This window comes from Budorcas taxicolor, chromosome X (assembly GCF_023091745.1).
Source record: "Budorcas taxicolor isolate Tak-1 chromosome X, Takin1.1, whole genome shotgun sequence".
Taxonomy (NCBI): domain Eukaryota; kingdom Metazoa; phylum Chordata; class Mammalia; order Artiodactyla; family Bovidae; genus Budorcas; species Budorcas taxicolor.
The window spans coordinates 52086083-52110633 of record NC_068935.1 but is presented as its reverse complement, the minus strand read 5'-3'; the positions used below and the strand labels follow the sequence as shown (position 1 = coordinate 52110633).

The 24551-nt window shown below is 36.5% G+C and overlaps 1 pseudogene; it reads left to right on the top strand.

Moving 5' to 3' along the window:
* The first annotated feature begins 22003 nt into the window (after positions 1–22003).
* On the top strand, positions 22004–24304 carry LOC128070531 (52 kDa repressor of the inhibitor of the protein kinase-like; annotated as a pseudogene).
* Positions 24305–24551: the final 247 nt, after the last annotated feature.

Genomic DNA, 24551 nt, shown 5'->3' with positions numbered 1-24551 from the left:
CTAGAGCCTGAGTAGTGTGTTCCGTGAGCGGGGGCAGGCCCAGCATGGCTGAGACACTGCGAGCACACTCCAGTGTTATTTGTTTGCAGCATCCCTCCCTCCCCACAGTGCGACTGAACAAGTGAGCCTAAAAAAAAAAAGTGTCCACCACCACCCGCCTTGTGTCAGGGTGGAAATCAGACACTGAAGAGACCAGCAAACAGAAGAAGCTAAAACAGAGGGAACCACCTTGGAAGTGACAGGCGCAATAGATTAAAACCCTGCTGTTAGTACCGACTGCATAGGAAGGGGCCTATAGATCTTGAGAAATATAAGCCGCACCAAGGAACTATCCAAAAATGAACTGACCCCACACTGCCCACAACAACAGCAGAGAAAGTCCCAGATATATCTTTACTATTGTTATGATCATTCTTTTTTGTTTGTTTTTTTTTCTTCTTTTTTTAACACTTTTAAAATTTTTAAGTCCTCTATTTCTCCTTTAATTTTTATTTTTATAACATACTATTACTTTTCAAAAAAAAATAGACACTATTTTTAAAGCAAATGCCATATATATTTTTTGGTTGATGTTGTTGTTTTTTAATAATTCTTGTGATTTTTTTCTTCTTCTTCCTCTTTTCTTTCATAATGTATTTTTGAAAATCCAACCTCTTCTCTAGATTTTAATCTTTGCTTTTTGGTATTTGTAATCAATTTTGTACCTTTAAAAACCCATTCTTCAGTACCCATTTTTACGTGAGAGCAAGATTACTGGCTTGACTGCTCTCTCCTCCTTTGGACTCTCCTTTTTCTCCACCATGTTGCCTCTGTCTCCTCCCTCCCCCTTCTCTTCTCTACCCAACTGTGTGAATCTCTGTGTGTTCCAGACAGTGGAGAACACATAGGGAACTGGTAACTGGCTGAATCTGTCTCACTCCTTTTCATTTCCCTCTTTTATCCTCCAGGCCACCTCTGTCTCCTTCCTCCATCTCCTCTTCTCTGTATAACTCTGTGAACATCTCTGAGCATTCCAGACTGTGGAGTGCACATAAGGAAGTGATTACTGGCTAGCTTGCTCGCTCCTCTTTTGATCCCACCTCATCTCATCACAGGCACCTCCAACTCCCCCTTCCCTCTTCTCTTCTCCATGTGGCTCTGTGAACCTCTCTGGGTGTCCCTCAATGTGGAGAAACTTTTCATCTTTAACCTAGATATTTTATCATCGGTGCTGCATAGATGGAGAAGTCTTGAGGCTACTGTAAAAATAAAACTGAAAACCAGAAGCAGGAGGCTTAAGTCCAAATCCTGAGAACATCAGAGAACTCCTGACTCCAGGGAACATTAATCTATAGGAGCTCATCAAACGCCTCCATACCTACACTGAAACCAAGTACCACCCGAGGGCCAACAAGTTCCAGAGCAAGTTATATCACGCAAATTCTCCAGCAACACAGGAATACACCCCTGAGCTTCAATATACAGGCAGCTCAAGTTACTCCAAAACCACTGACATCTCATAACTCATTACTGGACACTTCATTACACTCCAGAGAGAAGAAATAGAGCTCCACCCACCAGAACTCCGACACAAGCTTCCCTAACCAAGAAACCTTGACAAGCCACTGATACCACCCCACTCACAGTGAGAAAACTCCATAATAAAGAGAACTTCACAAACTTACAGATTACAGAAAGGCCACCCCAAATACAGCAATATAACCAAGATGAAGAGACAGAGGACTACCCAGCAGGTAAAGGAACAGGATAAATACCCACCAAACCAAACAAAAGAGAAAGAGATAGGGAATCTACCTGAGAAAGAATTCTGAATATTGATAGTGAAAATGATACAAAATCTTGAAAACAAAATGGAATCACAGATAAATAGCCTGGAGACAAAGATTGGGAAGATAAAAGAAAGGTTTAACAAGGACCTAGAAGAAATAAAAAAGGTCAATATATAATGAATAATGCAATAAATGAGATCAGAAATATTCTGGAGGCAACAAATAGTAGAATAAAGGAGGGAGAAGATAGGATTAGTGAAAAAGAAAAGATAGAATGGTAGAAATAAAAGAATCAGAGAGGAAAAAAGAAAAACGAATTAAAAGAAATGAGGACAATCTCAGAGACCTCCAGGACAATATGAAATGCTCCAACATTCGAATAATAGGAGTCCCAGAAGAAGAAGACAAAAGAAAGACCATGAGAAAACTACTCGAGGAGATAATAGTTGAAAACTTCCCTAAAATGGGGAAGGAAATAATCACCCAAGTCCAAGAAACCCAGAGAGTCCCAAACAGAATAAACACAAGGCGAAACACCCCAAGACACATATTAATCAAATTAACAAAGATCAAACACAAATAACAAATATTAAAAGCAGCAAGAAAAACAACAAATAACACACAAGGGGATTCCCATAAGGATAACAGCTGATCTTTCAATAGAAACTCTTCAGGCCAGGAGGGAATGGCAAGACATACTTAAAGTCATGAAAGGAAATAATCTACAGCCCAGATTAACCCTACAGCCCAGCAAGAATCTCATTCAAATATGGAGGAGAAATCAAAATCTTTATAGACAAGCAAAAGCTGACAGAATTCAGCACCACCAAACCAGCTCTCCAACAAATACTAAAGGGTATTCTCTAGACAGGAAACACAAAAAAGGTAATATAAACTGAAACACCAAGCAATAAAGTAAATGGCAACGGAATCATACTTATCAATAATTACCTTAAACATAAATGGGTTGAATGCCCCAACCAAAAGACAAAGACTGGCTGAATGGATACAAAAACAAGAGCCCTATATATGTTGTTTACAAGAGACCCACCTCCAAACAAGGGACACATACAGACTGAAAGTGAAGGGCTGGAAAAGATATTCCATGCAAATAGAGATCAAAAGAAAGCAGGAGTGGCAATATTCATATCTGATAAAATAGACTTTAAAACAAAGGCTGTGAAAAGAGACAAAGAAGGCCACTACATAATGATCAAAGGATCAATCCAAAAAGAAGATGTAACAATTATGAATATATATGCACCCAGCATAGGAGCACCACAATATGTAAGACTAATGCTAACAAGTATGAAAGGGGAAATTAACAATATCACAATAATAGTGGGAGATTTAATACCCCACTCACACCTATGGACAGATCAACTAAACAGATAATTAACAAGGAAACGCAAACTTTAAATGATACAATAGACCAGTTAGACCTAATTGACATCTATAGGACATTTCACCCCAAAACAATGAATTTCACCTTTTTCTCAAGTGCTCACAGAACCTTCTCCAGGATAGGTCACATCCTGGGCCATAAATCTAGCCGTGATAAATTCAAAAAAGTTGAAATCATTCCAAGCATCTTTTCTGACCATAATGCATTGATTAGATTTCAAATACAGGAGAAAAACTATTACAAATTTCAACATATGGAGGCTGAACAACACGCTGCTGAATAACCAACAAATCACAGAAGAAATCAACAAAGAAATCAAAATATGCATAGAAACTAATGAAAATGAAAACACAACAACCCAAAACCTGTGGGAAACTATAAAAGCAGTGTGAAGGGGAAAGTTCATAGCAATACAGGCATACCTCAAGAAACAAGAAAAAAGTCAAATAAATAACCTAACTCTACATCTAAAGCAACTAGAAAAGGAAGAAATGGAGAACCCCAGGGTTAATAGAAGGAAAGAAATCTTAAAAATTAGGGCAGAAATAAATGCAAAAGAAACAAAAGAGACCATAGCAAAAATCAACAAAGATAAAAGCTGGTTCTTTGAAAGGATAAAAAAAAATTGACAAACCATTAGCCAGACTCATCAAGACACAAAGGGAGAAAAATCAAATCAATAAAATTAGAAATGAAAATGAAGAGATCACAACAGACAACACAGAAATACAAAGGATCATAAGAGACTACTATCAGCAATTATATGCCAATAAAATGGACAACTTGGAAGAAATGGACAAATTCCTAGAAAAGTACAACTGAACCAGGAAGAAATAGAAAATCTGAACAGACCCATCACAAGCACAGAAATTGAAACTGTAATCAGAAATCTTCCAGCAAACAAAAGCCCAGGTCCAGACAGCTTCACAGCTGAATTCTACCAAAAATTTAGAGAAGAGCTAACACCTATCCTACTCAAACTCTTCCAGAAAATTGCAGAGGGAGACAAACTTCCAAACTCATTCTACGAGGCCACCATCACCCTAATACCAAAACCTGACAAAGATGTCACAAAAAAAGAAAATTACAGGCCAATATCACTGATGAACATAGATACAAAAATCCTTAACAAAATTCTAGCAATCCGAATCCAACAACACATTAAAAAGATCATACACCATGACCAAGTGGGCTTTAACCCAGGGATGCAAGGATTCTTCAATATCTGCAAATTAATCAATGTAATTTACCACATTAAAAAATTGAAAAATAAAAGCCATATGAATATCTCAATAGATGCAGAGAAAGCCTTTGACAAAATTCAACATCCATTTATGATAAAAAAAAAAAAACCTCTCCAGAAAGCAGTAATAGAAGGAACATACGTCAACATAATAAAAGCTATATATGACAAACCCACAGCAAACATTATCCTCAATGGAGAAAATTTGAAGGCATTTCCCCTAGAGTCAGGAACAAGACAAGGGTGCCCATTTTCACTGCTACTATTCAACATCGTTCTGGAAGTTTTGGCAACAGCAATCAGAGCAGAAAAAGAAATAAAAGAAATCCAAATTGGAAAAGAAGAAGTGAAACTCTCACTGTTTGCAGATGACATGATCCTCTACATAGAAAACGCTAAGGAGTCAACCAGATAATTACTAGAGCTAATCAATGAATATAGTAAAGTTGCAGGATATAAAATCAACACACAGAAATTGCTTGCACTCCTATACACTAATAATGAGAAAGTAGAAAGAGAAATTAAGGAAACAATTCCATTCACCATTGCAATGAAAAGAATGAAACACATAAGAATATATCTACCTAAAGAAACTAAAGACCTATATATAGAAAACTATAAAACACTGATGAAAGAAATCAAAGAGGACACTAATAGATGGAGAAATATACCATGTTCAAGGATCGGAAAAATCAATATAGTGAAAATGAGTATACTACCCAAAACAATCTACAGATTCAATGGAATCCTATCAAGCTACCAGCGGTATTTTTCACAGAGCTAGAACAAATAATTTCACAATTTGTATAGAAATACAAAAAATCTCGAATAGCCAAAGCAATCTTGAGAAAGAAGAATGAAACTGGAGGAATCAACCTGCCTGACTTCAGGCTCTACTACAAAGCCACAGTCATCAAGACAGTATCGTACTGGCACAAAGACAGAAATATAGATCAATGGAACAAAATAGAAAGCCCAGAGATAAATCCACATACCTATGGACACCTTAACTTTGACAAAGGAAGCAAGAATATACAATGGAGAAAAGACAATCTCTTTAACAAGTGGTACTGGGAAAACTGGTCAACCACTTGTAAAAGAATGAAACTTGGACACTTTCTAACACCATACACCAAAATAAACTCAAAAAGGATTATAGATCTAAACGTAAGACCAGAAACTGTAAAACTCCTAGAGGAGAACATAGGTAAAACACTCTCTGACATAAATCACAGCAGGGTCCTCTATGATCCACCTCCCAGAATACTGGAAATAAAAGCAAAAATAAACAAATGGGATCTAATTAAAATTAAAAGCTTCTGCACAACAAAGGAAAATATAAGCAAGGTGATAAGACAGCCTTCTGAATGGGAGAAAATAATAACAAATGAAGCAACTGACAAACAACTCATCTCAAAAAATATACAAGCAACATATGCAGCTCAATTCCAGAAAAATAAACGACTCAATCAAAAAATGGACCAAAGAACTAAATAGACATTACTTCAAAGAAGACATACAGATGGCTAACAAACACATGAAAAGATGCTCAACATCACTCATTATCAGACAAATGCAAATCAAAACCACAATGAGGTACCATTCACACAAGTCAGAATGGCTGTGATCCAAAATTCTACAAGCAATAAATGCTCGAGAGGGTGTGGAGAAAAGAGAACCCTCTTGCACTGTTGGTGGGAATGCAAACTAGTACAGCCACTATGGAGAACAGTGTGGAGATTCCTTAAAAAACCGGAAATAGAACTGCCTTATGACCCAGCAATCCCACTGCTGGGCATACACACTGAGGAAACCAGAATTGAAAGAGACACATGTACCCCAATGTTCATCACAGCACTGTTTATAACAGCCAGGACATGGAAGCAACCTAGACGTCCATCAGCAGACGAATAGATAAGAAAACTGTGGTACATATACACAATGGAGTATTACTCAGCCATTAAAAAGAATACATGTGAATCAGTTCTAATGAGGTTGATGAAACTGGAGCCAATTATACAGGGTGAAATAAGCCAGAAAGAAAAACACCAATAAAGTATACTAACATATATATATGGAATTTAGAAAGATCATAATGACAACTCTGTATGCAAGATAGCAAAAGAGACAATGATGTATAGAACAGATTTTGGACTCTGTGGGAGAGGGAGAGGGTGGGATGATTTGGGAGAATGGCATTGAAACATGAATACTATCATGTAAGAAACAAATCTCCAGTCTAAGTTCGATACAGGATACAGGATGCTTGGGGCTGCTGCACTGGGATGACCCAGAGAGATGATATGGGGACAGAAGTGGAAGGGGTTTCAGGATTGGGAACTCATGTACACCCGTGGCAGATTCATGGCAATGTATGTCAAAACCAAAACAGTATTGTAAAGTAAAATAAAAATAAATAAATAATGGGGAAAAAAAAGGAAGAGAGGGGAAAAAAAAAGTACACTTCCTAAGAGTCAGTGACTCAATAGGCGCAGTAGGGAATGCTCTAAAATTGTATTAAGTCGATGTAATTGTATTAAAAGTCAATGTAATTATATTTTTTCTCAGTTTGTAAATTTTGAAGATTTTTCTCCCTGAAAGCTCAGAACAAGTAATTTCCATGGAATGGTATGGGCAAAATATCTGCATCTCTTGAATGCAGTATAACACAGCATCCCAAGTCTAAAATATTGAAGCATAAGGGGTGTTGAAATGTTTGCTATTAATATTTTAAGTGTTTGCAGATAGACCTCTAATTATACATTGCAATATTCATTATTGTATGAAAGTGTTTGAATCAGAATATCTAGGAGAAAAAATGTACACTGACAGTTTTAATAGGTGCCCAAATGATTCTAATGTGCAGTCAGGATTAAGAACATCTGCTCTAGAATGAGATACCACTCATTCTAGCATAATGGTTGTTCCTGTCTCTACTCAACTCTAAAGAAAGACTGACTATAGAGAAGTCCCACCCAATACAGTGTTCCTAAGTAGCTTATCAGTTGCATATCTATTGCCTCATTCTTAAATATGAACTTGCAATTGAAGTTAAACAGAGGAAAATCATTTCAAACAGAATAATTCTAAAACAAACACTTAGGAATACTAGACAATACTTTAAGAAGAAAAAATATATATAGGAGTCTGAACCTCCTGTGTCACACTATAAAATTTTTTCTTCAAATGAAATTAATAAATGTATAACTCTTGTTCCTAAGCTGAATATGGCCCAGGGAAAGCACTCCACCATGCTGCTGTTTACTTTAAAAACATGACCACCAAAATTATGTTGGATATGTGTTACAATCATGCTCTATTTTTCATAGTTCATAAACACTTTCACTCTTGTTCAAGTCCCAAGTTCCTCTCCCCTCATTCTCACTCCTGTTTAAAGACCTTGCTGCCTTTCTCACTGAGAAAGCTGGTCACTGAGAAAATTTAAAGAATCAGAATTGTTTCCTCATATACCTACCACATCCCACTTATACTACCGCTTCATTTCTTTCCTCCCCTTTAAGAAAAACTCCCTGAAAGAGTTGTCAACATTTCCTCTCCACTTCTACTCCTGCCATTCTTCCTTGAACTTATTCTACTCCATCATTTGTTACCATCACTGCATTGGAGTGTTTCCATCACTGTATTGGAGTGTTATCATCACTCCATTCACTGTTTATCAAGATCACTAGAGGGCAGAACGTTGCCAGATTAAATGGTGCATTCTCAGCTTTCACTTTATTTGATCCACAATCAGCATTTGACACAATTACCCCTTCCTTCTCCATTTACCCTTGCTTCTTTGATTTCCTCAAGCCTATAGTTGAATTCTCAATTTTTCTACAACATATAAATGCCTCCTAAATTTATACGTCCAGTCTGATTCCTCTCTCTCTCTTGAATTCTAAGCACTCATTTCTAATAATTCAGTTGACTTTTCTACTAGAATTTCCTTTTTTTTAGCAATAACAAAACTTAGAGTTTAATATTTCTAATAAACTGAACAACATTGGGATGACCGTATATCTTGGTTTATCATTGTTGATTATTTTCAGTGGTTTGCTCAGCATCAAATATGCTTTTGTTTGGATGAAAAAGTTACCCAAAAGAACATTGTTCTATTTTGAGGCTTCTAAATTGATTTCCTACTCTTAAGGTAGTTCAGTTTACCATATGGTTTATTTCTTCCTCTCACAAAGAAACACAATTTTTAATCTGTTTAATGGCATTAAAGACAATTTTTACAATCCTCTTATATTGTAATGATTTTAATTATTTGATGAGTTCTATTAAATACAAGGGAATAATTTACTTTTTGATAACTCGTTATTTCTTCTAACATTGCAAGGATTTATACAGTTTTCCTATGCTGTAAAATACTAACTAACAAACTGTTGTTCAACTGATTTTGAGAAATTGCTCTTAAAAGAGTTTATGTAGAAAAATTACATTTAAGATTCCTGAGACTGAGGAGTCTACAGTTGTATTAGACTTAGTGGTTCTTTTTCCAGCTTTATTGAAATCTGAAGTATAACATTGTACAAGTGTAAAATGTATAACATGATAATTTTATACATATATATGAAAGTGAAAGAGTTAGTTGCTCAGTTGTGCCTGATTCTTCGAGACCCCATGGACTTAATTCTGCCAGGCTCTTCTTTCCATGGGATTCTACAGGTAAGAATACTGGGTGGATTGCCATTTCCTTCTCCAGGGGACCTTCCCAATCCAGGAATTGAACTCACATCTCTTGTGTCTCCTGCATTGGCAGGCCGGTTCTTTACCACTAGTGCCACCCTGGAAGCAGATTGTTTACCGAACGTTTATTGTATTCCTTTGGTGGTGTCATGTTTCCCAGATTCCTCATTATCTCTATAGCCTTGTGTAGGTGTCTGCATGATTGAAGAACGAGTCACCTCTTCCAAACTTAAGGGACTGGCTTTGGTGAGGAAAGAACTTCTCCTGCAAGTTGTTGTATGCTGGAGCCTGCTGTGATTCAAGTCTAGTGGTGTGGTGTGCCATGTGCCATGATATGGGGAGGCGCTGGACCCAGGGAGGTGTGGTGTCTTATTGGCTCAGGCACTCTGGATCTTACATCAACAAGTTGTGATCCTTGGTGAGAACTTTGGAGAGTCTACAGTGGCTCTAAGGGCTAATGGGGTCCTTAGCAGTGCTCCCGGGTCCAGCAACTTGGAGTCAAGGTAGATGGTGGTGGAGGCTGCAGCTGATCGTGTGCACATGCTTATCTGTAGAGGCTGCCTGCAGGTGCCTGTGTGGTGGCAGGGGACATTTGCAGACCCTCATGCGGTAGCATGGGCCAGGGCAAGCACTGGGGGCCAGGGTCAACTAGTGATGACTGAATAGTGTGGGAATTTACTTGAATTTCTAATAGACATTTTAAATGTACCTGACATTTTGATTTCCTATGTGAAACCCACTTGACTTTAAGTTTTCCTCTTCTCTACTGATGACAATTCTATCCTCTTAGTTATTCAGACCAAAAACTCTGGAATCATCTGTTAAAAGGTGAAATTTTTCCACTATAGACTTAGGTTCAGTATTTGGGGATATGAGAATTTAACTGAAATTGACACCTTGACAGGAGAAATAAACCAAAATTTATTCATATACATATGGCAACACACAGTTGAAGTATTCATAACTAACTCAGTAGACCTAAGTTAATAGAGGAAACGGAGCAGGGAGAAAAGGCTTCTATGGAAAGATCAAATGACTTCTTAAGGAAAAGCAAATGCGCTTTTCAAGGAAAAAGTGGGATAAGATAGTTTGCAATAATATTTATTTATACAGGGATATGTGGTCTTCTCTGTTTTTTCCCTGTAAGAAAAAGTTACTCTAAAAGAAAGATTTACATTATTTAATTCTCTCTTTAGTGAATTATGCTACTCCAAAAAGGGATGCAGTCTCACTCCCAGAAGTTTCTGCCTTTAGTCAGATAATCTCTAGAAAATTTCAGATAATCTCTAGAAAGTTCCAGATAAACTCTGGAAAGTCTTCTTTCTGTATCTATTGAATCACAAATATTTGGAGTTAAAATAATCTTCATAATAACCCTGGGTGTCCAAGTGGTCCCTACAAACATAACTCTTTTTGTTTTTGTTTTTGTTTTTCTAGCACATTCCATATGTAATCTATCAGCAAGACATGCTTAGTTTATCTTCAAAATGTATCCAGAAGCTGACAGGGGTTCACTGGGAAAACTCTGCCCACAAAAACATTATCTTTCTTCCTAACAATTACACCTTATTCTGCCCTTGCCCTGTCCACCTCCTGCAAGTGTATGCTCCATCCCTAAATCAGAAGTTATTTTTAAAACACCAGTCAGATCATGTCCCTCATGATCTTCCAGTGGTCCCCCATCTTACTCTGAGTAAAATCCAAACACCTTATAAGGTCCTACTTGGCCTTACATGATCTTACCACAGACTTTACCTGACTGACCTCATGTCTCACCATACTTCTTCTATATTAATTTAATTATACTGCTTTCCTTGTTGTGGTCTAGTCACTTGCTCTTTCCTGTGCTCTAAATGCTCTACTGCCAGGTGGAATGCTTCTTTCACTTATTTTCTTCAGGTTTTTGATAGACTGTGAAGCATATTTTTCACACAAGAGAAAGATAAAATGATTATATATCTATATATATATATATACCTTCAAAAATGAATAAGAAAAAGAAAATCCTGGAAATAGCCCAATAGGGAAGTGAGTAAAGCTATGAGCAGAAAATAGAGTTTTTTGGGTTTTTTTTAAGTAAAAGATATTATAACAATATGTTCTGCCTTTCTTGTAAAGGTCTATTAATTGGCAAAATTTTAAAATTTAAATAGTCATCTGAAAATTAAACATTCTGCATCCATTTAATCAAATAATAGAGATCTCTTTATACTTACATGTTCACGGGAGAACAAAATGTGAAATACGAATTTCTCTTAAGACTTCAGTGCAAAACAAACAAGCAAACAAAAGACTTCAGTGCACATTGGTTTTGTTCATCATATCGTGTTGCTCTGGGCTTTTTTATCCAATAGTATGAGATAGCAGGGCTCTTTTGATAAATGCAGTTTGGGATTAGATTGGGCTTTGTGCCCTTTGTGATTAGTTCTCAGGCCTACCATTTTGCTAGGAAGAGAATTTATCAGTTTTTATTTGTTTGAAATTTACACCACACGTACTTTGTAAGGAACTTGTGGAAACTTATAATCAAATATTTAAAGCAACTAAAAAATCAATTTTTTTAAGCAGAGAAAGAAAGGTTGGAATTATATTAAAGTAAGGGATACAAAATTGCACTTATTTTTACACTTGATCATTCAGTTTATCTCTAGGCTTCCTGAAAGCCAAGGCAGCAACAGAAATGCATTTTTAAAGCAGGAAAAGAATTCCCTGGAAATTTTGTCTACCCTGTGGAATTAAGAGTCTCAATTGTAATAATGGAAAGAAAAATGCTTTACACAATGTGAAGTGCCATATGAATATAAAGAATGGATATGACTGAGTGTGAAAATTCTTAACTCATCTTTTTTGGGGCAAATACTAAATGAACCTTCTTTTGGCTACAAATTACCACTGATGAACCTAATACAATACAGGAATTATTTCTGTAGTCTCTTGGGCTCATTCTTTCAGTTACTCACCAGACTGCCTTTGCAGACGTGCTCTTTCAATTAGTAATGATATGTTCAATTATATCAGGGAGTAATTTGCATGCTAAATTAAAAAAGATCTTGAGAAAAACATCAGTGATTCGTATAGCCATTTAAATGAATCTAATTTATGGATAAAGTTTGTCAAGTTTAAAATTTAGTGATTGTCCTCAGATCATTCTTATTGACACTTAAAATTCTTATACCACATAGTTAATATCCTGGTGCCTGTGACTTTGTTTGTGGTTGGTATGCTTAGATATGTTGGCACCACTTGAGATTATTCATTATGAAATTCAGTCAGTAGAAGAGGCAAGCCAGTTAGATCTTGACTTGATTGTTAGTCATTCTCTTCTTTCAATGTGAGGCTCCCAAGAGGTGTTTTGCCGTTTGGGAAAAATGATATTAAATGATGACTGAAGTAGTTAAGAGCTTTTCTTTAAACTGTCTACAATCTCATTAGAAAAATTTGCCTGAATATGATAGTTTCTGGAAAAGAATGAATGTTTAGACTTCCTTCTCTCTCATTAACCAACTCTACAAGACCTTGAGCAAGGACGGTAATAATTCTGTGACTCAGTTTCCTCCTACATAAAACTGTGACAATAATAATTCTACCTTAAAGAATTGTTGTGAATGTTAAATGAGGTAATACCTATAATGGGCCTAGGATCATTCCTAGCTGCAAGTGTTCAATGAATATTAGCTAGGAATGCTAGCAGTATCACATATGTCAGAATACTGCAGGCCAGACTCCAGGAGCCCTCTCTCTCTCAGGCCAGGTGGTTGGAAATGCCCTTTTATCAGCTTTGTGTGAGAACAGTTTCTCCAAAGGAAGGCTGTCAGATAAACTGGTACCTGAGTTGCTTTGCAGAATCTTACCGCAGAAAGAGTGAAACAAGTCAGGGAAGTTTCTTATTTTTTTGCTTTTAAAATTTATTTTTAATTGGAGGAAGATTGCTTTACAATGTTGTGTTGGCTTCTGCAATAAAACAATGCCAATCAGCCACGATTATTCACATATCCCCTCCACCTTGAGTTTCCCTCCCATCTCCCATCCCCCATCTAGGTCATCAGAGAGCACCAGGCTGGGCTCCCTGTGTTATGCAGCACTTTCTCACCAGCTATCTGTTTCACACATGGTAGTGTATATATGTCTATTCTACTTTGCCCATTTGTCCCACTCACTCCCTTATCCACTGTGTCCACAAGTCTGTCCTCTATGTCTGATTCTCCATTCTTTCCCTGAAAATAGATTCATCAATACCATTTTTCTAAATTACATATAATGTTAATATACAATATTTGTGTTTCTCTTTCTAACTTACTTCCCTCTGTATAACAGGATCTAGGTTCATCTACCTCACTAGAACTGACTCAAATTCATTCTTTTTTATGGCTGAGTAAACTAAAAGACGTTTACTCCTTGGAAGGAAAGTTATGACCAACCTAGACAGCATATTAAAAAGCAGAAACATTATTTTGCCATCAAAGGTCCATCTAGTCAAGGTTATGGTTTTTCCAGTGGTCAACTATGGATGTAAGAGTTGGACTATAAAGAAAGCTGAATGCCAAAGAATTGATGTTTTTGAACTGTGGTGTTGGAGAAGACTCTTGAGAGTCCCTTGGACTGCAAGGAGATCCGACCAGTCCATCCTAAAGGAGATCAGTCCTGGGTGTTCATTGGAAGGACTGATGTTGAATCTGAAACTCCAATATTTGGCGACCTGGTGCAAAGAGCTGACTCATTTGAAAAGACCCTGATGCTGGGAAGGATTGAGGGCAGGAAGAGAAGTGGACGGCAGAGGATGAGATGGTTGGTTGGCATCACCGACTCAATGGACATGGGTTTGGGTGACCTCCGGGAGTTGGTAATGGACAGGGAAGCCTGGCCTGCTGCAGTTCATGAGGTGGCAAAGAGACATGACTGAGTGACTGAACTGAACTGAATATTCCATTGTATCAATAGACATCTAGGTTGCTTCCATGTCCTAGTTATTGTAAATAGTACTGCTAAGAACATTGGGGTACATGTATCTTTTTAATTTATGGTTTTCTCAAGGTATATGCCCAGTAGTGGAATTGTTGAATCATATGGTAGTTTTATTCCTAGTTTTTTAAGGAATCTCCATACTGTTCTCCATAATGGCTCTGTCAATGTACATTTCCACCAAAAGTGCAAGAGAATTCTCTTTACTCAACATCCAGAGAGGTTTCTTAAAGACAGAGAGGAGACAAAAATCATTCTGGTCCACAAGGCACACATAGGACATAAAATGGACGAGAAGGGTGTAGATGTTAAAAGCCAGGCAGAGATAGAGTGTATTGGGAAATGTATGAAAATTATGGGATTGTCTCACTATTACTTTAGAAGTGTTCGGCTCTTCCTCTACTGTCACTTGTTACTCCCAGGTCCTGGATAGGGCAGATTGGCTTAAAACTATAGGGATACATCTATTATTTTCTGATGGAAGTTTTCCACATTTCCGTTTCATGGAAAAGCAGCCAGAGACTTACAAAATGCCAGAAAAAGGATAACTGATAGCATAGGTTTCTAAAAGAGGCAGGAATGAAGAGATTCCATGATCAGATAGAAAAACTGGTCTTTGAATAATAGAGGAATTACTCATGCTTCAAGATAATAATAAAAAAAATAATAATAAAGATGAGTGAACCTATAGGCCAGTTGTGAATGTAAGTGAGATCCTGAAGGACCTTACTCTGAATAGCCTCCATCTAAATAAAGTAAGCAGTGATGTCAGCTCCTGCTAGTGGTCTGGCAGGTAACTGGAGAGGTTTGGAGCAACAACTGTGGGGAATGTAGCAAAGTCAACAAGAAATCAGAAAAAGGACAAGCAATTGATGAGTATCCAATGGAATTCACGATGTTCTCCAACTTGGTATTTTGCAGTGGTTTGCATTTATTTTCAGTTTTTTATATGGCTCATGCACAGACAAAAGTTGAGTAAATGGCTGTAGGAGTTTAAACTCCCAAGGAGAGGATAGAGGAAAAATGCAGAGTAAAAAGTGAGAGTCCATAGAGGGGAAAAGTTTAAGAATAAAAATGTTAAGAGGACTTAAAAGTCTTAATGACCTTTTTTGGCTTTCACTGATTATTTTATATTGCACTAATTTGGAAACTTAATTAGAATACTTAAAAAGAAGAATTGCAAAAGGAATTAACTTCTCAGATAGTTTATGTGCTGAGGTGTAACTTTCCCTTTAAAAAGGCAAGTGATTGAGATAGGCCATCTGGTTAAACTTATTTTTTTTTTTTTCAATTAGAGTAAGAGTTAGTAACTAGAATAATTGAACCAGCCTTAACAACAAATAGATAATGATATATTAGTACTGTGAACAGAATTTGGATAGTGGAATTATTTTAACTTCAATAGATACTTTGGAAATATATCAAACAAGTTTCAATGAACTCTTTCAACATTACAGGTAAGACAACAGTCTTTCCAAAAGGTTTTATTGATTCTGTACCCCATTCTATCTTAATGGCTGCAAGTAATGAAAATGCATTATAAGACTTAGACCCTGGTGCTAGCAGTTGACAGTACAACTGGGAAGATAATATCAGTGTGCATGAAATAGATCATGACCAACTGATATGTGACCTGTAATTAACAATACATGCATTAGATATTAAAGAATACCTTACATGTTCACAATATTTATTTATTTATTTTTATATGTAAAATATTACATTTTTTCATAATTTTTAGAGTTACCAATGCAGTTATTGTTGCTGAGAAATAAACTATCCACGTCTTAATGGCATGAAACAACCATTTTACTATGTTCAAGAATTCTCTGGGTCAAGAATTTAGACTGGGTTTGGCCAGGCATTCCACATGCCTCATGATGTCTCTTATGTGGTTGCTATCATGTGTTATCTGGGACTTTAGTTTTATCAAGGCCCTGTTAGATTGGATGTCCAAAGTGGCTCTCATATGGCTGATAGCTTGATATTGGTTATTGGCTGGGATATCAGTTGGAGTTTATCAATTAAAAATTATGTAGCTTCTCCATGTGTCTTATATATCTTCACAGCATGATGGCCTCAGGGTAGTCAAATTCTAACATGACAGCTCAGAGTTCAAGTCCAAGTAAACCAACAGAAAGGGTGGAAGCTTCAGGTTTTTATGACTTTGTGTTGGACATCACACAGCATCCTTTCTGCTCTACTCTCTGTTGAAGCAGTCACCAACCTGCCCAGATTTAAGGGGAGGGTCATAGACTCTATCTATTAAAGAGAAGAATGCCAAACAGTCTGGGGCAATTTAAAAAGAAAACTACATGTCTACAAGAGACCCACCTCAAAACAAGGGACACATACAGACTGAAAGTGAAGGGCTGAAGAAAGATATTCCATGCAAAGGAGACCAAAAGAAAGCAGAAGTAGCTATACTCATATCAGATAAAATAGACTTTAAAACATAGGCTGTGAAAAGAGACAAATAAGGACACTACATAATGATCAAGGGATCAATCCAAGAAGAAGATATAACAATTATAAATATATATGCACCCAACAAGGAGCACCGCAATATGTAAGACAAAGGCTAACAAGTATGAAAGGGGAAATTAACAACAACACAATAATAGTGGGAGACTTTAATACCCCACTCACACCTATGGACAGATCAACTAAACAGAAAATTAACAAAGAAACACAAACTTTAAATGACACAATAGACCAGTTAGGCCTAATTGATATCTATAGGACATTTCACCCCAAAACAATGAATTTCACCTTTTTCTCAAGCGCACACAGAACCTTCTCCAGGATATATCACATCCTGGGCCATAAATCTAGCCTTGATAATTTCAAAAAAAAAAAAATGAAATCATTCCAAGCATCTTTTCTGACCATAATGCATTAAGATTAGATCTCAGTTATAGGAGAAAAACTATTAAAAATTCCAACATATGGAGGCTGAACAACATGCTGCTGAATAACCAACAAATCACAGAAGAAATCAACAAAGAATCAAAACATGCATAGAAACAAATGAAAATGAAAACACAACAACCCAAAACCTGTGGGACACTGTAAAAGCAGTGCTAAGGGGAAAGTTCATAGTAATACAGGCATACCTTAAGAAACAAGAAAAAAGTCAAAAGCAACTAGAAAAGGAAGAAATGGAGAACCCCAGGGTTAGTAGAAGGAAAGAAATCTTAAAAATTAGGGCAGAAATAAGTGCAAAAGAAACAAAGGAAACCATAGCAAAAATCAACAAAGATAAAAGCTGATTCTTTGAAAGGATAAATAAAATTGACAAACGATTAGCCAGATTCATCAAGAAACAAAGGGAGAAAAATCAAATCAATAAAATTAGAAATGAAAATGGAGAGATCACAACAGACAACACAGAAATACAAAGGATCATAAGAGACTACTATCAGCAATTATATGCCAATAAAATGGACAACTTGGGAGAAATAGACAAATTCTTAGAAAAGTACAACTTCCCAAAACTGAACCAGGAAGAAATAGAAAATCTGAACAGACCCATCACAAGCACAGAAATTGAAACTGTAATCAGAAATCTTCCAGCAAACAAAAGCCCAGGTCCAGACAGCTTCACAGCTGAATTCTACCAAAAATTTAGAGAAGAGCTAACACCTATCCTACTCAAACTCTTCCAGAAAATTGCAGAGGAAGGTAAACTTCCAAACACATTCTGAGGCCACCATCACCCTAATGCCAAAACCTAACAAAGATGTCACAACAAAAGAAAACTACAGGCCAATATCACTCATGAACATAGATGCAAAAATCCTTAACAAAATTCTAGCAATCAGAATCTAACAACACATTAAAAAGATCATACACCATGACCAAGTGGACTTTATCCCACGAATGCAAGGGTTCTTCAATATCTGCAAATTGATCAATGTAATTCACCACATTAAAAAATTGAAAAAAAAAAGCCATATGATTATCTCAATAGATGCAGAGAAAGCCTTTGACAAAATTCAACATCCATTTATGATAAAAAAAAAAAACTGTCCAGAAAGCAGTAATAGAAGGAACATACGTCAACATAATAAAAGCTATATTTGACAAACCCACAGCAAACATTATCTTCAGTGGTGAAAAATTGAAAGCATTTCCCCTAAAGTCAGGAACAAGACAAGGGTGCCCACTTTCACCACTACTATTCAAATTTTGGAAGTTTTGGCAACAGCAATCAGAGCAGAAAAAGAAATAAAAGGAATCCAAATTGAAAAAAAAGAAGTAAAACTCTCACTGCTTGTAGATGAAATGAGTCTCTACATAGAAAACCCTAAAGACTCTACCAGAAAATTACTAGAGCTAATCAATAAATATAGTAAAATTTCAGGATATAAAATCAACACACAGAAATTGCTTGCATTCCTATACACTAATAATGAGAAAATAGAAAGAGAAATTAAGGAAACAATTCCATTCACCATTGCAACAAAAATAATAAAATACTTAGAAATATATCTACCTAAAGAAACTAAAGAAAGACCTATATATAGAAAACTATAAAACACTGATGAAAGAATTCAAAGAGGACACTAAGATGGAGAAATATACCATGTTCATGGATCGGAAGAATCAATATAGTGAAAATGAGTATACTACCCAAAGGAAATTATACATTCAATGCAATCCTTATCAAACTACAAACAATATTTTTCACAGGACTAGAACAAATAATTTCACAATTTGTATGGAAATACAAAAAATCTCGAATAGCCAAAGCAATCTTGAGAAAGAAGAATGGAACTGGAGGAATCAACCTGCCTGACTTCAGGCTCTACTACAAAGCCAGTCATCAAGATAGTATGGTACTGGCACAAAGACTGAAATATAGATCAATGGAAAAAAATAGAAAGCCCAGAGATAAATCCACACACCTATGGACACCTTATCTTCGACAAAGGAGGCAAGAATATACAATGGATTAAAGACAATCTCTTTAACAAGTGGTGCTAGGAAAACTGATCAACCATTTGTAAAAGAATGAAACTAGAACACTTTCTAACACCATATACAAAATTAAACTCAAAATGGATTAAAGATCTAAATGTAAGACCAGAAACTATAAAACTCCTAGAGGAGAACATAGGCAAAACACTCTCAGACATACATCACTGCAGGAGCCTCTATGACCCACCTCTCATAATATTGGAAATAAAAGCAAAAATAAACAAATGGGATCTAATTAAAATTAAAAGCTTCTGCACAACAAAGGAAACTATAAGCAAGGTGAAAAGACAGCCTTCAGAATGGGAGAAAATAATAACAAATGAAGCAACTGACAAACAACTCATCTCAAAAATATACAAGCAACTTATGCAGCTCAATTCCAGAAAAATAAATGACCCAGTCAAAAAATGGGCCAAAGAACTAAATAGACATTTCTCCAAAGAAGACATACAGATGGCTAACAAACACATGAAAAGCTTCTCAATATCACTCATTATCAGAGAAATGCAAATCAAAACCCCAATGAGGTACCATTTCACACAAGTCAGAATGACTGTGATCCAAACGTCTACAAGCAATAAATGCTAGAGAGGGTGTGGAGAAAAGGGAACCCTCTTACACGGTTGGTGGGAATGCAAACTAGTACAGCCACTATGGAGAATAGTGTGGAGATTCCTTAAAAAACCGGAAATAGAACTGCCTTATGACCCAGAAATCCCACTGCTGGGCATACACACTGAGGAAACCAGAATTGAAAGAGACACGTGTACCCCAATGTTCATTGTAGCACTGTTTAAAATAGCCAGGACATGGAAGCAACCTAGATGTCCATGAGCAGATGAATGGATAAGAAAGCTGTGGTACATATACACAATGGAGTATTACTCAGCCATTAAAAAGAATACATTTGAATCAGTTCTAATGAGGTGGACTAAACTGGAGCCTATTATACAGAGTGAAGTAAGCCAGAAAGAAACACACCAATACAGTATAGTAATGCATAAATATAGAATTTAGAAAGATGGTAATGATAACCCTATATGTGAGACAGCAAAAGAGACACAGATGTATAGAACAGACTTTTGGACTCTGTGGGAGAGGGAGAGGGTGGGATGATTTGGGAGAATGGCATTGAAACATGTATAATATCATATATGAAATGAATCACCAGCCCAAGTTCAATGCATGATACTGCATGCTTGAGGCTGGTGCACTGAGACGACCCAGAGGGATAGTATGGGGAGGGAGGAGGGAGGGGATTTCAGGATGGGGAACACGTGTATACCTGTGGCGGATTCATGTTGATGTATGCCAATACCAATACAATATTGTAAAGTAAATAATAATAATAACAATAAATAAAATAAACCAAAAAAAATTAAATCAAGAAAATGTTATAAAGCATTCAGAGGGTATGCATGCTTGTAAATACATTCATGTTATAAAGAAACAGTGGGTAATTGTTAATTACTTTAAATTTCATTGAAAATAATTGGGTTTTTTAATGCCTTTTAAGATTAATTTTATCTTCTAGTTATTGATTGTGTCTTTTATGGGCTGGTTGCTATTTATACCTTTAATAGAAAAGTCTAACCCATTCCTTCTTATTTAAAAGTTGAGTGTCTTACAGCCTCATATAAAATAATTGTGTGATATGAAAAAATATATAATTTTGCCAGGACAAATATTTGAAGTATGAACAAGTCTGGAACAACTCTGACAATATCAAAAGTGATGTAATTATTTTATAAATATATGAATATTTTAGATTGAAAAAATAAATGAATAATATACCCCCCCCCAAAAAAAAGACAGCTACAAGTAGTTATTTTGCTTTCCTGCTGGCTCAGATAGTAAACAACCCGCCTGCCAACTGGGACTATCACCTGGAGTTGGAAATGGCAACCTACTTCAGTATTCTTGCCTGGGAAATCCCATGGATAGAGAAGTCTGGCAGGCTGCAGTCTATAGGATGCCAAAGAGTTGGACATGACAGCACACACACAAATATGTAGATTTTTCAGATACTGTTTATCTGGTTGACAAAATTCTTAGCAATTTCCTCCAAGTTTGCTTAGAGTTTGTTCTAAAAATGTATGTTTAATTTTTCATATGATTTTTATAAAATCTTTTAATATAATAATTTGACTTTTTCTTATTTAGTCTGTAAATATGATGATTCACATAAAATTGATTTTCAAATATTAAGCAAACACTATAATTCTGAAATAAATCTTACTTATTCATGATGTATTATCCTTTTTATATACTGGTGGATTCTATTTGCTAAAGCTTTGTCAAATATTTTTCTGTCTATATTCCTAAATATTTGTAGTCTTTTTTTTTTTTTTTTTTAGTATATATTTTTTTTTCTGGTTTGGTAACTGGTTAATGTCAACCTCAGGGAACATGCTGGGACATGCTGGAGAGTAGTCCCTCCTCTTATACTTTCAGGCAATTTTTTTTTTAATTGACATTATTTCTTCATTAGATATTTTGTAGAATTCCCCAGTGAAGCTGTATGTGGCTGGTGTTTTTATCTATTTTCATCTTTGTAAAAATATTTGTAAGAGCAGTTTTAAAATTAAGCTTATAACAAAATTCAGAGGAATGCACAGGAATTTCCCACATATATTCTGACCCCCTAAATGCAAAGCCCCCCCCCCCATTTATTGGTATCACTCACCAGAATTGTTCATTTTTTAAGAACAAGGATGAATTTCCACTGATAGTGTACTACTGTGTGGGCTATTGTAACGGTAAAGACACAGCATAAAGAATTTGTCAAATCTTACAGAACTTTACAGGCTTAAAAGAGAACATTACCCAGCGAACCGGCCCTCACGGGCCCACCGTCTGGCCTGGCTCCCTCCACGGCCCCGACAGGTGGGCGGGCTGCCCTGAGGAGGCGGGGAGGGGAGGGCTGGGTTGGCCAGCGGGCAGACAACTATGCCGAACTTCTGTGCGGCCCCCAACTACACGCGGAAGAGCATGCAGTCGGACTTGGCCTTCTTCAGGTTCCCACGGGATCCGACCAGATGCCAGAAGTGGGTGGAGAACTGTAGGAGAGCAGACTTAGAAGATAAAACACCTGATCAACTAAATAAACATTATCGATTGTGTTCCAAACACTTTGAAACTTCTATGATCTGCAGAACTAGTCCTTATAAGACAGTTCTCCGAGATAATGCCATACCAACAATATTCGATTTTACCAGCCATTTGAATAATCCACATAGTAGACACAGAAAACGAATAAAAGAACTGAGTGAAGATGAAATCAGGACACTGAAACAGAAAAAAAACAAATGATGAAGCTTCTGAACAGGAACCAAAACATAAGGAAATAAACAACAGCAATGCTCAGAATCCCAGTGCAGAAGAAGGGGGTGAAGAGCAGGATGAAGACATTTTACCTTTAACTCTTGAAGAGAAGGAAAACAAAGAATATTTAAAATCTTTATTTTTTTGAAAATCTTTATTTGAAATTTTGATTCTTATGGGAAAACAAAACATACCTCTGGATGGACATGAAGCTGATGAAATCCCAGAAGGTCTTTTTACTCCTGATAACTTTCAAGCACTGATAGAATGCTGGATTAATTCTGGTGAAGGGATTCTGAGGAAGCGCTTTGAGACAACAGCAGTTAACACATTGTTCCGTTCCAAAACACAGCAGAAACAGATGCTGGAGATCTTGGAGAGCTGCATTTTGGAAGAAACCCTCAGGGAAGTAAGATATTCTCACTTTTTTTCCATCATCACTGATGATGTGGTGGACATAGCAAGGGAAGAGCACCTGCCTGTGTTCGTGAGGTTTGTCGATGAAGCTCACAACCTGAGAGAGGAATTTGTAGGCTTCCTGCCTTATGAAGCTGATACAGAAATTTTGGCTGTGAAATTTCACACTACAATAACTGAGAAATGGGTATTAAACATGGAGTACTGTCGTGGCCAGGTTTACATTGTATCTAGTGGATTTTCGTCCAAAATGAAAGTTGTTGCTTCTAGACTTAGAGAAATATCCCCAAGCTATCTACACACTCTGCTCTTCCTGTGCCTTAAATATGTGGTTGGCAAAATCAGTGCCTGTTATGGGAGTATCTGTTGCATTAGGAACAATTGAGGAAGTTTGTTCTTTTTTTCATCGATCACCACAACTGCTTTTAGAGATTGAAAATGTAATTTCTGTCTTCTTTCAGAACAATGAAGAAAGGGGCAAAGAACTGAAGGAAATTTGACATTCTCAGTGAACAGGCAGGCATGATGTTTTTGAAATCTTAGTGGACCTCCTACAAGAACTTGTTTTATGTTTAGATGGTATAAATAGTGACACAAATGTTAGATGGAATAACTGTATAGCTGGCCAAGCATTTCTGCTCTGTAGTGTGGTAACAGATTTTGATTTCATTGTTACCATTGTTGTTCTTAAAAATGTTTTATATTTTACAAGAGCTTTTGGGAAAAATCTTCAGGGGTAAAACTCTGATGTCTTTATTGCAGCCAGTAGCTTGACTGCAGTGCAACATTCACTACATGAAGTGATGGAAAATATTGAAGTTTATCATGAATTTTGGTTTGAGGAAGCCACAAATTTGGCAACCAAACTTGATATTCAGATGAAACTCCCAGGGAAATTTTGCAGAGCTCAGCACAGTAACCTGGAATCTCAGCTAACCTCTGAGAGTTACTATAAAGAAACTCTAAGTGTTCCAACTGTGGAACACATTATTCAGGAACTGAAAGATATATTCTCAGAACAGCACCTCAAAGGGCTTAAATGCTTATCCCTGATACCCTCTGTCAGCTCAAATTCAATACATCAGAGGAGCACCATGCTGACATGTACCGAAGTGACTTACCTAATCCTGACACACTCTCTGCTGAGCTGCATTGTTGGAGAATCAAATGGAAACACAGAGGGAAAGATATAGAACTTCCATCCACTATTTATGAAGCCCTTCATCTACCAGACATCAAGATTTTTCCTAATGGTTATGCATTGCTGAAAGTCCTATGTATTCTTACTGTGATGAAAGTTGAGAATGAAGGCTATGAAAATGGGCAAAAGATCTCAAAGCATACTTGAGGAACACTTTGACAGATCAAAGATCAAGTAACTTGGCTTTGCTTAACATAAATTTTGATATAAAACATGATTTGGATTTAATGGTGGATACATATATCAAACTGTATACAAGTAAGTCAGAGCTTCCTACAGATAATTCAGAGACCATTGAAAATACCTAAAAGACTTTTAACCTAGCTTTCTCTTATATTTGATATTCAAAAAAATGTAAGAAATTTAAAAATATCTTACAGAAAAGTTATAAGCGTAGGCTGCTTTATCACTGAATATCTTGACCTGTAGTCCTCCCATTGAGTACATTAGTCATTGATAATCTGTCTGTTTAAATGGCCTGTTCGAATGCCCATGCTTTGGAGACCTAACTGTTCTTCCAGAAGATAGCATTGAAAGTACCATATTATAGTTTTA